The sequence below is a fragment of the Pinus tabuliformis genome, chromosome 2_2 (genome assembly GCF_031772625.1).
Source record: "Pinus tabuliformis cultivar Carrire ecotype Pingquan chromosome 2_2, CPIR1, whole genome shotgun sequence".
NCBI classification, from domain to species: domain Eukaryota; kingdom Viridiplantae; phylum Streptophyta; class Pinopsida; order Pinales; family Pinaceae; genus Pinus; species Pinus tabuliformis.
Genome location: NC_142300.1, coordinates 933,279,748 through 933,298,089, shown reverse-complemented (window position 1 = coordinate 933,298,089; position 18,342 = coordinate 933,279,748). Strand labels below are relative to the sequence as shown.

Below are 18,342 nucleotides of genomic sequence, written 5' to 3'. Positions count from 1 at the left end.
AACAAAATTTGGTTTTGCTTTCTTTCCTCTAACCCTTTTGGAAACATTTCTCGAATTTAGCATGAATTGAATCTATACAAAAATGATTGGTATGAGAAATCGGCTATGCCTCTTGAATTACATGAAGCAAGGGCCTTATTAGGAGATGTTAACAAATAATAAATATGTTCAATATTTATTATGAAAATTAAAATTTTCCTTGTTCTGTAATCGCCCTGACAGTATGCAACCATTGGGAAATAGTAAGTCGTCTAGTTGAATCCTTGGATACGACATCTTTGCAAACCCATTTGAATATGAAAAAAATACAATTTTAATTTTCAAAGCAATATTGGAAATGCATCTAATTTCCTAGATAATGGTTCCACCATGGATTATAACACCCTTGAAAATACCAACCTTTATAAAGTACCCATCTACCACTCTCGTTGTTTCTTCTACATTGTTTACATTTATAATATGAATCAAAATGTACGTTCTGACATTCCATTTGAGGAAATTATAGCTAAAGGTCATTAAATCAAGGAATAATCCTTGTAGTGATAAGGGATTAATCATTACCTTGACATGATCTCCAATACGAGCATGCTTTTCAATGATTTCTCTTCTTAGATGTGAGTTTTCTCCAACGCCAATTAGGCCACCACCTTTTGCAAAAAATGAACTTCTTCATCAACCTGAAAGAAAAAAGGAACAAAATTATAAACAATTATAATTTTGAAAGACAACTTGCCATCCTAATTTGGCTCTAGTGTCAGTGATGAATTTTGTTTGCTTATATTACTAAGGAACCAAACTTGATATATTTATTTTCCAACAATTTTTTCACATGGAATGAATTGAAGTGACGAATTGGACAAATAAAAATCACATACTTCATAGTAATCAACACCTAAAAGTAAATAATCTTCTATGTTTGCATCTTCTTTAATCTAGGAACGTAACCCAACAATCGAGTGATGAATTTTGCAATTTTGCATTTTTAAAATTCACAACAATCACCCTCTACTGTGAAAAGAATAACTAAAAAACTTTAAAATTTGGCTAAATGAAATAATTGTTGGCATCTACTACTAATACCAACACAATTATACAAACTATATTTTGTTGTATGTTAACATGTTAGAGACTACTAATACCACTAGAGAAAATACCATATTTCATTTTCAATGCAACCACTCGAACAAACACTGTTACAAAAGTACTACCTTCATGATGCCTCCTTTGCCAACAACATTGTTAGTGATATTTGCATCAAGTATCTTCAAAGGTGGTAGGGAAACTTAAAATTTTGTTAAGAAACCTATGACTGGACTAGAAGAATCCAATGAGTAAACAACATATAAAAATAATTTTGACACTTGCAATTGTTATAATCACATATTTTAGAACATAATGATTTATTTGTTTCAGATTGTTAGAAATTAATTAATGGAGCAATGAAATACAAAAAATATTGCGGAAACACAAATACAGAAACACATAAAACAAGAGAGACACAGATATATGTGGTTCTCCCAATTTGCGCTACATCCATGGAGAAACAACCAGTCTTTCCATTTATATTATCCAGCAAAATGAAGATATACAACCTACAACAGATTCGTTGTAATTTCCTCATCCTCTTTCACATAACCTCCTCTCTGTCTCATGCTCAGAATAATCATACACAACCGTAATAAAATTCCCTCATATAAACTAAGGGTTTCCTTCTAGGACAAAAAAACCTAAATCAACATAACCTCTATCACCAAATCATCCACTAATGAACGACCCAAATTGACTATGAAATTATAATATTTTACAAGGCAATTTTTCATCTAATTTTAGCTTCAGGGGTGCTACCCCCGAATCCCCACCAGGGGCCTGCTCAACCCCAGACCCCGATAGTGGGGACAAGTCCCCCCCTATGTGGAGGTGTGTATAGTCTACTTTGGGTATTCATATGAATAAGGACGAGAGCTATGAATCAGGCTCCACACCCAACAATCTCCCACTTGGAGATTGATTATTGAAATTCCACCGCTGCTTCATTTGCCAGATAATGCTTCCACTTTGGACCTGGTTATTTCTCATCTTCATCATCATACTTGAAGGCTAATTGAAACTAATTAGAATCTCAGTTTCTCCCTGGTTACAACTTTTTTTAACATATCTGCAGGATTCTGGCTAGTGGGTATATTTTCTAGCTTCAACTTTCCATCTTCCAACATCGACCATATGAAATGGTACTTGAGATATATATGTTTAGTCTTTGAATGAAATTTTGAATTCTTTGCAAGATGAATGACACTCTAGCTATCATTGTATAGCCTTCCCATTTCTTGCTTGTCCAATTCATCAATAGACCTTTGTAACCAAATCATTTCTTTACTGGTCTCTGTAGCAACAACATACTCCACTTCCATTGTTGAAAGTGCAAAAACACTTTACATTTTTGAAAAACAACTGAAAGTTGTTCCACCTACAGTAAACACATAACTTTTTGTTCTCCTCTTATCCCTATCACCTGCCATATTTGCATCAACATATCCCTGTAGAGAAATGTTTGAACCACCAAAGCATAATGCTTTGTTTGTGGTACCTCTCTAATACCCGAGAATACATTTCACTCCCATCCACTATCCTTTTCTTGGATTGATCATGTACCTACTCACAACTACCACTCCATGTGTAATATCAGGCCTTGTGTAGACCATTTCATACATTAAGCTTCCAACCACCGATGCATATGGAGCTTTAGACATATAATCTATCTTTTCCTGGGCCTTGGGACACATATCCTTACTTAGTTTGAAATGGCTAGCCAAAGGTGTACTAACTAGTTTTTCATTCAACATATTAAATATTTAAAACACCTTTTGTATGTACTCACTCTGAGACAACATTAATTTTCAATATTTCCTATCTCTAGTTATTCTCATACCAAGGATTTATTTTGCAGCACCCAAATCCTTCATTGCAAATGAATTTGCCAATTTTCCTTTGAGCACATTATTTCCTACATGTTAGACCCTACAACAAGCATGTCATCTATATACTATAGAAATATAATATAACTTCCATAATTTTGTTTCTTAAGATAAACATAGTGATCAAATTGACATTTATTATAACCTTGTTTAGACATAAACCTATCAAATTTTAGATACCAATGCCCTCGATATTGTTTTAAGACATACAAGCTATTTTTCAACCTGCACACAAATTTCTCATTCCCTTTGACCTCATACCCTTGTGGCTACTGCATATATATTTCTTCCTCCAAAGACCCAAGGAAAAAGGTTGTCTTTATATCTAGTTGTGCAAGTTGGAAATATTATGTTGCCACTAGACTTAAAATAATTCTGATTTAAGCCATTTTAACAACATGAGAAAAAATATCATCAAAGTCTATACGTTTATTTTGTGCAAACCCCTTCACCACAAGTCTAGCCTTATACCTGTGTTTACATCCATATTCTTCCTCCAACCTATAAACCCATTTGTTCTGCAATGATGTTTTACCTGTAGGAAACTTGACTAAGTCCTAAGTCTGGTTATGCATCAAGGAGTCCATATATTCTTCCATGGATTTCTCCCACTTCTTTCTGGTTTCAACCTGCATTTATTTTTCATATATTTTCAGTTCATCATAATCAATAACAATATATAATATAATGAAGGAGAGTATCATTTAGGGGGTCTACTTATGCTGGTAGATATTCTAACACCACTTTGAGGTGTTTGAGGTGCATTTTGCTGTTGTGATTGTTGTTGTTGTTGTTGTGGATACTGATCATTATGATTTTTATGCACCTTTATTTTTTTTGTGATCTCATAAAGCACTGTGTATTCTTTGTTTTCTTTTTCCTATTTCCTTCCCTGCTTCTAAACCTTATACAAGACCTTTTCATTGAATATCACATCCCTACTCCTAATGATTTTATGATTTTCATAATCATGTAAACAATAACCAAAATCATTTACACCATATCCAATAAATGTACATTTATTTGATTTTTCCTCAAACTTTGTTCTATTTTCTTTATTAGTGTGGACAAAAGCTTCACAACCGAAAGTCTTTAAAAATGAGTAGTTTACCTTTTTACGTGTCCATGCCTCCTCCGTACATTAGGGGAATTTTGAGGTCTAAAATGGGCCTCCTAAGAAAAATTCACAACCAAAATAAACTTTATAAGAACCAATAGATTTAAGATGATGATGTCAACCATGGGGGATCATTCACCATTTTTGGAGTAAAAAAAGTAAAAAGATTAAAAAATAATAAAATAATAAAACCACTTTTTCAACTTATCTCCCTAAGGTTTTACTCAAATTTTGAGAGAGAGTACTCATTGGATGAAAAATTTAATTCCTCGTCCAAGGAGTACACATGTTGCATACTTTCGATGGACCCTGCTACACAAAAAATGAGAAATACATGAAAAAGTGTGATTGCAATCACATTTTTCATGTATTTCTCATTTTTCATGTAGAAGGGTCCATATAAAGTATGCAAAATGGGTAATCCTTGGATGAGGAATCAAATTATGCATCCAACAAGTGTTGTCGCTCGAAATTTGAGTAAACCCATAGGGAGGTAAGTTGAAAATATGAGTTGAGAAAACAATTTTTTCTTTTTTTCCCTCTAAACTTTGATGATGTAATCTAATCTTATTTTATTATTTCCACTATTATTTTATAATTTCCTTAGGAGGCCCATTTTAGAACTCAAATTTCCCTTAATATATACCACCATCCAAGGAACTTGAAGGCCCTTTATTTATTAGACAAACAACAATATCTACAACATTTGCCCAAAATTGTAATGGAAATTATGCATGCAATCTCATGCACCTTGCACACTCCATGACTGTCCTATTCATCTTTTTTGACACACCATTTTCCTGTGGTGTTCCTGCTTCTCTCTATGAATTCCATGCTCTGAACTATATTTATCAAACTCTTTGCTGCAATATTCACCCCCATTGTCTAATCTAATACACTTCAACTTATTTCCTATCTCATTCTCAACCAAAGTTTTCCATTTATTGAAAGTGTTAGTACTCTGTAATTTTCATAGGTTGAGAAAGAAAACTATAAAGGTAACCACAAACCACTTTTAAATATGGGATCTAGCCCTTCCAGCTTTAGAGAGGGCTCTCTCTATTTGATTTTTAATATTAATGTTTAGATTTTAGGCTAGATATCGAAGTTTTAGGTGGGTTTTTCAAAAGTTTGGTTGAAAAATGCTTGAAAAGTCCATTGGGCATGGAGTTATAAAATTTTTGGTAATCAATTACAAACTGACAGGGTAGGAAACTGCTTGGATCTTAAGATATTTATGGTGCGGCTGGGATGAAAAAATGGATGATCAATTAAATATAAAGCATATTTAAATGAATTTTATATTTAATATCGTGAGGAAAACATTAATATTGTTTAAAATAAGCCAAAAAAAGTACAATTAAGTAAATTCAACTCTTAATCTACTTGCAACAATCAGGAGGGAAATCCATATGGAAACTGAGAAAAAAGAACAATTTAACATGAGAGAAACATCACCATTTGTTTGACACAAGAATCTTGGAACAAAATTGCCTCTATATTTCTGAAAATTGATTACTTTGAGTACAATCGACAACTTACATCAAGGTAGAGCCCTTTTGTTCATAATCCAACCCTTACTAAGTCTTATTAAAAAATATTTATAGACTTTGTCTTGAATAAATTTGGACTTCAAATAAAACTCATTACAAAATAATATCTACTAAAAACATGTAGATATTTCTAAAATAGTACTAAGTAATAGAAAATATGGAAAAATTCAGCTTTTCTGTTGAACCTTTGAAGGAAATTTGTTCCTGACTGTAGCTATTTTCTGGCCCCTTTTGTTTGTCTTGTTTCCAAAATTGTAGCCTTTCTCTTTGTGTTCATTCAATCAATTCTAGTAATTGGTCTCATTGCTCTTCATCTCGGATATAAAAATTTAGCATGTTTCTGAATCTTTCATCTACCTCTGTGTATGTCTCAAAAGTTGGCTTATTCAAAAATAGACGATGAATTTAATGCTGAATAAAAATATCATGTTGTAGGCCCTCCATGAAAGCTTCTCCATTGATATTTCCTTTTTCCTTTGTAAATTTTGATGCATATGCAACTATGTTGCATAATTGATCTTGATAATTTTATAATGGAATCAATTTGACATTAAAATTTCTTAGAGTTGGAAGTCCTTTCTCCTACAACAAAGAAAATTTTCTATCAAATCTTCTGACCTGTAGCTCCAATTCTTTGCACTTGTTTTCTAGCCGCACCATAAGATTTTTCTTAGTCAATATTCTTTTGACTTCCATTACAATCTCTATCCTGTCTTAAATATTGAACTCTTCAAGCTCATCTCTAGTCTTGGAGTTTAACATCCTTATAATTTTCTATGCTTCTACTGGCCTGTGCTTGATATCAACTTTAGTTTTTTGAATTGCTTCTTTAACTCTCTATACCAGTTCATTTTGTTCAAAAATAATTTGAATGCATGGCCAAAATTATGTAACATTTGCATTAATATTGGGCCAAATGTTGCGTTTGGCTTCTTCTACTAACATCTGAATTATGAGGGATTGGTCCTCATACTTTTGAATCTGCTAAATTAGTTTGAAATTATTTTGTACCTCTACCAGATATGCATTGTCTACTTTGATATTGTTCTCCTCCATCTTGGTGAGTGATGCTATCAACTTCTCTATTTCCTTATTTGTTAATGATAATTCTCCTAAAGCTTGAGCTATCTTGTTTGAAGAATCTAAAGTTGATGCTTGTATTTTTTGTTGTGCTTCCTGTTGTGTTGTTGCACTTGCTGCCGATGTGCCTACTACCTCTAATTTCTCCTTTTCCTTCAACAGTGTTTCCATGTTCTGTTCCATTTTCTAGATTTGAACATTTTGTTCCCCTATTATTTTTAACAACTTTTTTTTCTCCATCTCCAGACTGGGCACTTCCTTGGCCTGAGGGTGTTCCCTAGTTAGAAGCTTAATTTGTTCCCCAAGGGCTTGAATATCTACATTTTTATTCTTAATTATCTCCTCGGCTACCTTGACATCACTGGGATCATATCCTAGTTTTATAATTAAATCTTCTAAAGTTTTAATCTTGGTGTCTTTGGCCAGAGAAGACATTATTTCAATATTCAACTGTGGGTGCATATTATTTAAAGAGGTCTGAGTAAATCATTTCTCCTGCTTGCTTATGCAAATAGATTTGATTGATTGTATGGACCTTCTTAGTATCAACAAAAAATATGGAAGCCTTATAATATTCAAGACTTTTGGCGGCTGTCACTGTAGGTTCCAAAAAGGCCATTTCGAACTGCCTTTTTCTGAGTCAAATGCAGATAGAAATCTGTGTTACGTGGTGGCAGTTTTCTTCCAAAATTCTAAATATGTTGAAGCCTTTAAAGCTTCGTTCTTCAACTTGATCTCCCTATACCTTGTAAAAATACTTTGTTTTGCTAGAATATGAGAGGTAGAAGAGATAGGAGACTCAATTGTCTCCTCAACATATGTGAATGGAGTGGTAGGGATGCCTGTCAAAACCATGGTACTCTTCTCCTATGAATCCTTTTATTCTAAGAATTCTTCTTGAATAATCATTACTTGAGGGTCAGTCTTACTCTCGGATTTTATAGTGGTCTTTGGATCCTTCTTTATTCTCATGAAAACAATGAAATCTATAGCCTGATTTTCTGAATATGTAGGTGACATACTTTCCCTTGGCCTTTTGATTTCTTTGTCTTTTGGGATAGGAGTTTGCAGAGACGATTGACTTACTAACTGCTCTTCGACCTCCTATAGTGTGTTTCCTGTCCATTGCTCTTAATTATCATATTGCTTTATCTCTAGCCTAGGTGTATGTGCATATGGAGTGCTCTTCTGTTCTACCCTCAACTTTGAAATTATCCCTAAAGGATCATAAGACCATGTGAAGCTTGGTTTGAATTTCATCTGTTTTAAGATTCCCTCCACTTCCTTTGCTGCTGCTATGGTATTTACAATATAGGGCCCTATATTTTCCTTTAATTTAAACTGTGTTTTTTTCTTGTTTGGGACAAAGTGAAATTCATCCATATTCCAAATTTGTCTAGCATATTATAGGGTAATGACTCTTAATGGCACGCACTTTGGTAATCTAAGGGAGGAAGTTCACACCCATAGATTCTGATTTTTGTATAGTTCTGGTATAAATACCAGTCCAAATTTTGAGTACTCCGAAAGATGTAAAAATTTCTTGATTTCTGGTGAAATTCTTGGTATGACATCACTGCATAGTAGACATAAGGATGTATTTAGAAACTTATCCACAAAATTGGTGAATGAATAATCCCCAGAGTTTCTTCTAACTAAAGAAGTCTAATGAATGACTAATAATGGATTTCCCTGGTCATCCATCTTCTGCAATTGAAAATTGAACCTATATGTTTCATAAAATAACATGAGATATACTAAAATTAATTGGTGTTTGAACACCCCTTCAGCTTTAAACTTGAGAAATTTCTCATGTATAACATCTGATAAGAACTAACGATAATTGAAAAGAATTGAAGGCTTCTGACCAACTACAAATATTGATAAAAAAACCTAATATTACCTCATCTACCCACTGTTCTGTATGATAACCTAATAAACAAGTAACCATAGAAATGACCTGTCTTGACATTTATGGGAAAATAGAGGTAGAGTATGTAGGATTTGTTCTAGGAAACTCAACATCCTCAAGTAGAAAACATTAAAAAATGTGGGCTTTCTAGGGAAAGGTAAGTTTATTATATATTTCCATTAGTGCATTAGTGGAAAATAGATGCAAAGAGGCCTGAGGATTTAGCTATAAGACTTGGAAAATGATTTCTGGGGAAATGGAAAATAGGACCTCATTGTTTTGGGCAATTACTACATTTTGGATGGGGAGGTATCTGAGATGACACCAAGTAGATAATTCAACGAAAATTTGAGTTTGAGGAAAGGTAAATTGGGGAAGAAATGATTCTCGGATACTTAATTCATCAATCTAGTCTAGATATTTATGTTTTTCCCAATTATGGAGCTCATATAGATCAAACTCACACGAGGTCTCTATTATCTTGTATTGAGTATCAATCAAGGCATTCCTATATAAATCTTGGACAAGGGGGATCATTGGGTTTTCCTCGAGCATCTTTCCTTTTCCCTTACGTGATGAAATTTTTAATCTCAAAGGAAAACTGAAGTAATGACATTACCCTGATTGTTGTTTACTAATATTTCAGAGGGGGATGACTTGTAGATGGTGCTGGTAACTTCAAAACGCTTCAAGCTAGACTTGCACAATTCAAATGAGTGTCAAAAGGGAAAATTTTCAGGTTTCTAAGAGATTTTTATAACGGGATTTGCAGGGGTTTTAATGAAATTGTTACCGTTTTTGGAGTAGGGTATTAATTAGGAATGCATCCATTGGCAGGAGAGATTAATTGTCTAATGTTCATTTGCAGTTGGTGGGTGATTTGAAAGGTAATGGTCAACTGACGTGGAGGGGAGGTGATGTGGATGGAGGGATGGATGACAAGTGGGTGTAAGTGAATGGCGAGATGGATAACAGGTGGGCTTGAGCGAATGACGCGGGTGTGAGAAGGCGAAAGGAGGCGTGGGATGGTGGTTTTTGGGGGGTAGGAGTGGTAAGTTGTATCGGGAAGGGACCCCATGAAAACACTATGGGATAGACACGTAACCAAAGTGGTGAATTGAGAAACCACTTCACCCCCCGCCTCAGTTAAGTACCGAAGGATCAGGGGGGGTCTGAAAGATGCCCTCGACCGTTGACCTGGGTGGGGAAAATTGTGGCCATTGACACATGCATACACTTTATGAAAAAAGACAAAATGTTGTTTCATGTCATTTTGACTTTTATTCAAAAATAAAAACTCTAATAAAAATAACTTTGGCGAAATTTAGACTAGTGTGCCCTACAGGGTTTTATTTTTATATTTCCTCTCTTTAAGTTTTATTTTTATATTTTCTATTTTTTATTTCTTTTTCTATTTTTCTTTTTATAAGCTAAACAATTTAATATAAAAAATAACCATACAATATCCCTGTGGATAAATGACTGAATAACCATACTGGACTACTATATTTATAGGACCCTAACAGAAAGTATCAAATACATCATATTTGCTTCAAATACAATAAATTGAGTTTTTTCTAGTTGCATCGTCAATAAAAGTAACATAATAGTGAGAACCATCGAGAGATGATACCTAATAAGGTCCCCATACATTTGTATGCACAAGATCTAATTTTTCGCTCTTATTTCCCTTCCCAACTTTTTGATAAATCTAACTCTATGTTGTTTTTCGTAAACACATTTTTCACATAAATCCAAATCAACATGATTCAAACCTGGCAACAAATTTCTTGAGTGAAGAATCTACATCCCCTTCTTGCTCATGTGCCCGAGCCTGTGATGCCACAATTCCGTATCTGCTCTTGTAGAGTTTAAAGCATTGACAAAATTAGAAGTATTATTGAATAAATACAACATGTCAAACTTTTCTCCTTTTTCTATTACCTAGGCTCCTTTGGTGACCTTCCATGTTTTTTTCTGTAAAAGTAGTTACACAACCTTCACCTCCCAACTTCCTTGTTGAAATTAGATTTTTCTTCAGATATGGAATGTGCCTTACCTCCTTCAATGGCCATTGGTTTCCATTCTATTGCTTTATGAAAACCTTACTTATTCTGATGATTTTACAGGGTTTATCATGACACAAAAAACCTCTCTAAAATCTCCTTGAACATAATCATGAAAATGTTTCCTATCAGGTGTGGCATGGAATGAGGTCCCTGAATCTATCAGCTAAGCATCAATAATATTCTCTAATGAAAGAATCAAAGAGTCTTACAACACATCACGTGTCACAATCACTTCATGATTGTTCTCTTGTTTTCCATCTCCTTCTTTTCCCTTCCAAGATTTACAGTCTTTCTTCAGGTGTCCTTTCTTCCCACATTTCCAACACATTATCCTTGATCTAGAATTGGATCCTTTTTTTCTTGACTTACTGCGGTTTCCTAGCCTCCTTCCTCTTTCCATTTTTCTCCCCCTAGTCTCTGCAGTCAAAGCATTACATTATGTCTCACAAAAGCCTTTCTATCACGTTTCCTCGCTAAGGATGGCACCAACAACATCATCAAATTTTAAAGTAGTAGATAAGAGAGAGAGTTACTAATAGCCATAACTAATACATTCCAAATTTTTGGCAATGAGCACAAAAACAACAGAGCCCTAAATTCATCATCAAAATTTACCCCTATAGAACTTAACTGATTGGTAACGTGTTAAATTCATTTAAATGATCAGCAACATATCCAACTTCTAACATATTTATGTTGGAAATACTGAGAGGGGGGGGGGGGGTGAATCAATATTTCTTTTTCCCACTATTGTTTTACCAATTAAAACATATATATTCAGAACACAAGATGAACAGCAAGAACAAATGCTTTTATTAATATAAACTGTGCAGTAAAATAGATACAATATATAGATGGTTGCAATCAGTTGCCAAGCTCCAACTTGGACTTTGGTGAGGCTCCAACCTACAAAGCACCAACTCTATTTTGTCAAGACACCAATCTTGGACTTAGGAGCACAAACTCTCAAGGACTTCAATCCTTCCTACTTCTGAGGCTTCAACCCCAAGGACTCCAATCCGACTTACTTCTGAGGCACCAGCCCAAGGACTTCAATCCTTCTCACTTTTGAGGCACCAACCCCAAGGACTCCAATCCTTCTGCTCTCAGAACTCTTCTCTGCTGAGTTCTATCTATTTACAGCTTCACTGTAGTCTCCAAGCTACAGTATCAATGACAACCAGTCTTCTTATGAATGAGTCTTTACAACTCTGCACACTGCCCACACATAGTCTCCAATAGCCATTTTTCTCTCTGATAATGTCTTCCCACAGCTTTAGTCAGTCTTCTGTTAGCTGCACTAAACTCTGTATAAAGAACAATTTTCTGTTCAAGCTTATGTTCTCATTGTCACAATGAATGCTTCAGCATGACTGTTTTTCTACTGGCTGTTTCTCCCCTTCGACTGCATACTATTCTGTTGGTCCTTCATCCCTCTTTATGTTCTGCTGCACCCTGTTTCTGTTCTGTTGGACTCTCACATGGCCTCTATTTCCTCCAGCGCATTTCAGCAGCTTTCAACAGCTGTAACGACCTTCACAACGTATTTCAGCAACTTTCAGCAGCTGCAGCAACAGCAACAGCAACAGCAGCAGTACCAACAACAGCAGTAGCTACACCTACAACAGCAGCACCAACAACAGAAGTAGCTACAGCAATAACAACAGCACCAACAGCCGCAGCAGCTACAGCAACAGTAATAGCAACTTCAGCAATTCCTTGTTTTTACTGTTTTATACATTCTCATGCATTTGTCCATTCGTTTCCACTTACTCAATGGCTCTTTGGCTTCCTCCTCGCTCGCTTGAGCTTCGGCTTCCTCAACACTTGCTTGACCTTCCGGCTTCCCTCCTCCATTCGCTTTATCTTCCTCATGATTACCTTCGATTGATGGTGTCACAAAAATATAATGTCGTCGCGGAGGTGTTTTATCAACACGGAAATATAATGTCGTCGCGGAGGTGTTTCAGCAACGCCGAAAGTGGTGTTTCAGCAACGCTGAAACTGGTGTTACAGCAACGCTGAAATTGGTGTTTCAGCAACGCCGAAACTGGTGTTACAGCAACGCTGAGACTGGTGTTGCAGCAACGCTGAAATTGGTGTTTCAGCAACGCCGAAACTGGTGTTACAGCAACGCTGAGACTGGTGTTGCAGCAACGCTGAAACTGGTGTATCAGCAAATTTTTGACAAGTGTCGGTGTTTCAGCAATGGAGAAATTGGTGTTTCAGCAACTTTTCTCCAGGAGTTTCAACCGTGTTCAACAACGGTTTCAGCAATGGTGTATTCCGCCTGCTATATATATATATAATTATCTTTTGATACCATATACACTATAATCCTCCCGATGGCTTTGTTTGCTCTTATTTGCTCTGATGGCTCTCTGCGTCCTTTGTTTGCTTTTAAACACATCCATTGCTCCTCCGATAGCTCCTGATGACTCTGATATGCTTCCTTGTTATATGGTTCCTCCTGCAGCTCCACCGATGGCTCTGTGTGCACCTCTTGGCTCCTCTTGCTCCATCTGCTCCTCTCGGTCCATTTGCTCCTCTTGACTCCGATATGCTCTGTCTCCTCCTCTTGAATATTGCCATATTGACATCAATGACAATCTGTGTCCAACAATCTCCCCCTTTGTTATTGATGGCAATATTCTCCTGTCTTCTCCCCCTTTGACATCAATGGCAAAGGAATGCTACGAACTCCCCCTGTTAAGCTGCTCCCCCTGTCTTGCTGCATCTTTATGAATGGACTTGAGTGATGATAGAGAAATAACCCCCATCTTTTGTCGCAGATGTTCGAATGCTTCCCGAGGAAGAGGTTTTGTGAAAATATCAGCTATTTGCTCCTTAGTACTGATATATTCCAGTGCGATGTTTTGTTCAGCTACTTTCTCACGGAGGAAATGATACTTGATTGGTATGTGTTTGGTTCTTGAGTGCATCACTGGATTTTTGCTGAGACTGATAGCACTAGTGTTGTCACAATAAACAGTAATTGGTTGATCTGTACATATGTCGACATCTTTTAGTGCTTCCTTCATCCAAAGTATCTGAGAGCAACAGTATGCTGCAGCGATATACTCGGCTTCGGTTGTGGATAATGATATGGATGACTGTTTTTTGCTGAACCAGGATACCAAACAGTCTCCTAGGAAGAATTCATTTCCACTAGTACTTTTCCGATCATCTATATTTCCAGCCCAATCAGCATCGGTGTATGCAGTTACAGTCAGTGTTGAGTTCCTTGGGTACCAAAGACCGAAATCAGAAGTTCCCTTCAGGTATCTGAGAATTCTTTTTACAGCTAATAAATGAGATTGTTTAGGAGCCGATTGAAATCTTCCCACCATTCCTACTACTTGCATTATGTCTGGTCGTGTAGCTGTTAAGTATAGAAGGGCTCCAATCATTGACCTATAATGAGTTGCATCTACTAGAGGGGAGTCATCATCTTTACTCAGTTTGCAGTTTGTGGTCATGGGAGTGCTCATGGGTGCACAGTCCTCCATTCCATATTTTTTGAGCATGTCTTTTAGATATTTGCCTTGAGATATACACAATCCTGCTCTGGTTTGAGATACTTGAAGTCCAAGGAAGTGGGACAGTTCTCCTATCATTGACATCTCAAATTCTTTTTCCATGCTTTGAGAAAATTCATGGCTCATTTCATCATTATTACTAGCAAAAATCAGATCATCGACATAAACAAGAGAAACTAGTAACTTACCTTGATCTGTCTTTATGTATAGATTGCTTCTAGCCACTCCTTTTTTGAAGCCTTGTTGTTGGAGATAGTTATCCAGTCTTGCATACCAAGCTCTAGGAGCTTGTTTCAACCCATACAAAGCTTTTTTCAGCTTACAGACTAGGTCCTTTCCTGCTGTCAGATCAAAACCTTCTGGCTACTCCGTGTAGACTTCCTCCTTGAGTTCCCCATTTAGAAATGCTGATTTCACGTCCATTTGATAGATTTTGAATCCTTTCGAGCAAGCAAATGCTAAAAACATCCTGATAGCTTCCATACGGGCCACTGGTGCAAACGTCTCTTCAAAGTCAACTCCTTCAATTTGTGAATAGCCTTTGCAAACAAGTCTTGCCTTGTTTCTGATAACCTGTCCTTCCTCATTCATTTTATTTTTGAACACCCATTTGGTTCCTATTATGTTTTTGTCCTTCGGACGAGGTACCAGCTCCCATGTCTTGTTCTTCTCAATTTGGAATATTTCTTCTTCCATTGCTTTTACCCAATGAGGATCCTTACTTGCTTCTGTGAATGTTTCTGGTTCTATCATAGATAGGAGGGCAATGGCTTTTCTCTTGGGTGAGGTTGTTATCCTTCTTCTGGTCTGCACACCTTCATCTTTATCGCCAATGATCTGTTCTTCTGGATGGTATCTTTCTACATACTTCATCTTTGAAGGAGTATAAGCCGGTTCTCTTTCCTCTTCTTCTTCTTCATCATCTATCTCTTCTTCTTTAGATTCTTCTTCTTCAATGATAAAGTCATCTTCCTGTTCTTCAATTTCCTTTTCTGGAAGATCTTCGTCAACCTTAACATCGATGCTTTCCACTATTTTCTTCAGTCGAAAATTGTAGCATTTGTAAGCCTTGCTCCGTGGAGAGTATCCAAGAAATATCCCCTCATCAACCCGAGAATCAAATTTTCCAGGTGAACCATCATTTATTTTTATGAAGCACTTGCTTCCAAATATTTTGAAATACTTGACCGAAGCAGGTCTCCCTTTCCATAGCTCATAAGGAGTTTTATCACAATTTGGTCTTAATTGAGTCCGATTCAATGTATAGACAGCTGTCCCTACTGCTTCCCTCCAGAATTTAGGTTGTAGGTCTGTTGCTAACAGCATGGTTCTTGCCATTTCTTGGACAGTTCGGTTTCGTCTTTCAACTACCCCATTTTGCTGAGGTGTTCTGGCAGCCGAGAATTCCCTTTTAATTCCATGAATATTGCAGAACTCACTAAACTCGTTTGATGTGAATTCTCCTCCTCTGTCTATTCTGAGACACTTAATTTTTGAATCTTTTTCGTTTTCTATAAGGGATTTTAGATTCTTAAAACACTCAAAAGTTTCAGATTTATACTTTATGAAATATATCCACATCATTCTAGTATAATCATCAACAAATAACACAAAGTACCTTTCTCCTTGGAGTGCTTGATTTCTAGTTGGCCCACACACATCAGCATGGATGATCTCCAAGGGCTTTGATGTACAGTGTTCCTTTGTCTTGTGGCTGGTTCTGGTCTGTTTTCCATGTTGACATGGACCACACACTGCTTGCTTTGGTTTGGACAACCTTGGGATGTCTTGTACAGCTTTGATTTTGCTGATATTGACCAGATTTTCGAAGCTGGTATGTCCAAGTCTCTTGTGCCACAACCAGCTCTCATCTGTCTGACTCAAGTAGCATTTGTTCTCCTGAATCTTATTCAGAACATAAATATTGTCTGGTGTTCTTACTCCTTTTTCCACAAGTTTTCCAGAGACAGAGTTCCTTATTTCACAGTCTTTGGTGCTGAAGACAACCTTATGTCCTTGATCACAAATTTGGCTGACACTCAGAAGGTTGTGTTTGAGTCCATCAACCAACAGAGCATCTTGAGCTTTTCCTTTTCCATTGATCAAAGTAACTGTTCCTCTTCCTGCAATTTTGCCAGTTCCACTTCCAAAGGACACATTCCCTTCCTTTTTGCTCAGTGAGATAAATTTCCTTTTGTCTCCTGTCATGTGTCTGGAGCACCCACTATCCACAAACCACTGGTTTCCATTATTTTGCGCAAATAGAGCCAGGCCGCATTTGTCCATTACAGAGATCTTGCTGCTCGTCTTTCTTCCTTGGAGTGGGCAGTTTTGTTCATAGTGTCCATTATTGTAGCAGAAAGAGCAAGTCAGATCAAATTTAGTCAAGGGATCGAATGAGTTGAAGGTTTTGAATTGTCCCTGTCTTTTGGGAGCATATGAGTTGATTACTCGGTCATTTTGCGTTGTCTTTTCACTTCTGCGAGCTATACAGTGTCTAGCTTGGTGACCGAAGTTTTTACAGTGAAAAAAGTGTCCAAGAAATATGGTTTTGAAGCAACCACGGTTTAATTCGCCTTCCTTTCTGAGAATTACTCCTCCCTCGTCCTTTGGATTTTTGATGGGCCCTTGGTGGAGTACAGGTTTGTATTCGCTGCAGTGTCCATGATTCAACTCCACATTCTTCTTTGGAATAAATCTTTCTTGATTCTTGGAATCTGGGACGCACTTTTGATAAGAAACTTTTTCATCTTTTGGGTTGCAGGAAAGTGCATCGGCATAGCTTTTCGCACTATTCTTAGTGCTTGAGGATTCTCCCTTGAAACCTATTCCAGACTTATCATGTTGAGGTTTTTAATTTTTCAGAATAGTATCAAGTATTTGAGAGCTTTTACATCCCTTTTTAATTTGCTCCAACTCCTTTCTCAGAGATACTACTTCGGCCTCTCGTTCTTCACAAGTCTCTTCTTTTTCCTTAAGCTTTGTTTTCAAGAGATCTTCTCTCCTTCTTATTTCCTCGTTTTCCACTTTGAGAGAGATAGTTTTGTTCCGTAGTTTCTCATTCTCTTCAATGGCACTTATTAACAGTTCATCCACATTTCCTTCTTGCCCCGAGTCATCATCATCTGTGAGTGCCATGAATAGTGCTTCTTGGCTTTCATCATGATCGCTTTCCTCATCTGATTTCTTTTTGATGACCATAAACTCATCCTCATCAGACTCATCTTTCTTAGAGAGAAGGTTTTTCTTATTGAACCCTTTCTTTTTATATGTCATTCTTTTAGAATTTCTTTCGTCATCACTGTCATGTTTATGAGGACATTTTGCTGCATAATGACCTATTTTACCACATTTAAAACAGATAAGAGGATACTTGCCTTTAAGCTTAGATCCTCTCTTCAGCTTTCGTACATATTGAGCCAATTCGGATTCCACATCTGACTCATCACTACAGTCATTCCTTTCTTTCCCTTTATTTGACTTTAAGGCCTTGAATGCTTCATCTTTGGAGCTAGGTCCTCTTTCCTCATTTCATAGGCAGTGAGAATTCCATGGAGTTCATCCATTTTGAGGGTGTCAAGATCCTTTGATTCTTCTATAGCACTTATTTTGGAGTCAAATCTGTCTGGAAGGGACCTTAATACCTTTTGTACAATAGTACTTTCTTCAACCTTTTCGTCCAATCCTTTCAGGGAATTTACCACTTCAGCTACTCGGAGGAGGTATGCTGCAATATCTTCTTCCTCTTCCATCTTCAAACTTTCAAATTGTCTTCTGTGAGTTTGAAGCTTTGCCTTTTTGAATTTTGAGTCTCCATCGTACAAACTAACTAGCTTCTCCCAAATTTCTCTGGCAGAGTTACAGTGCATGATTTTTGTAAACTCAGAATCAGTGATTCCACTAGTGATAGAGTTCATGGCTTTTGCATTTGCAATGTAGGCTTTCCTCTCATCTTGGTCTGTTGGAAGAGTGGAAGTCGCTCGGTATTCAGTTTGACAAAAATGCCAGACTTTAGGTCCAAGGGACATTAAATAGTAAGTCATTCTTTTCTTCCAAAACCCAAAGTTAGTGCCATCAAACAGAGGAGGTTTTCCTGATGC

At 36.6% G+C, this 18,342-nt stretch overlaps 1 pseudogene; it reads right to left on the bottom strand.

Annotated features, from left to right (window-relative positions):
* Positions 1 to 635: 635 nt before the first annotated feature.
* The window catches only part of LOC149196206 (GEM-like protein 5), a 31,730-nt pseudogene continuing 14,023 nt past the window's right edge, over positions 636 to 18,342 (bottom strand).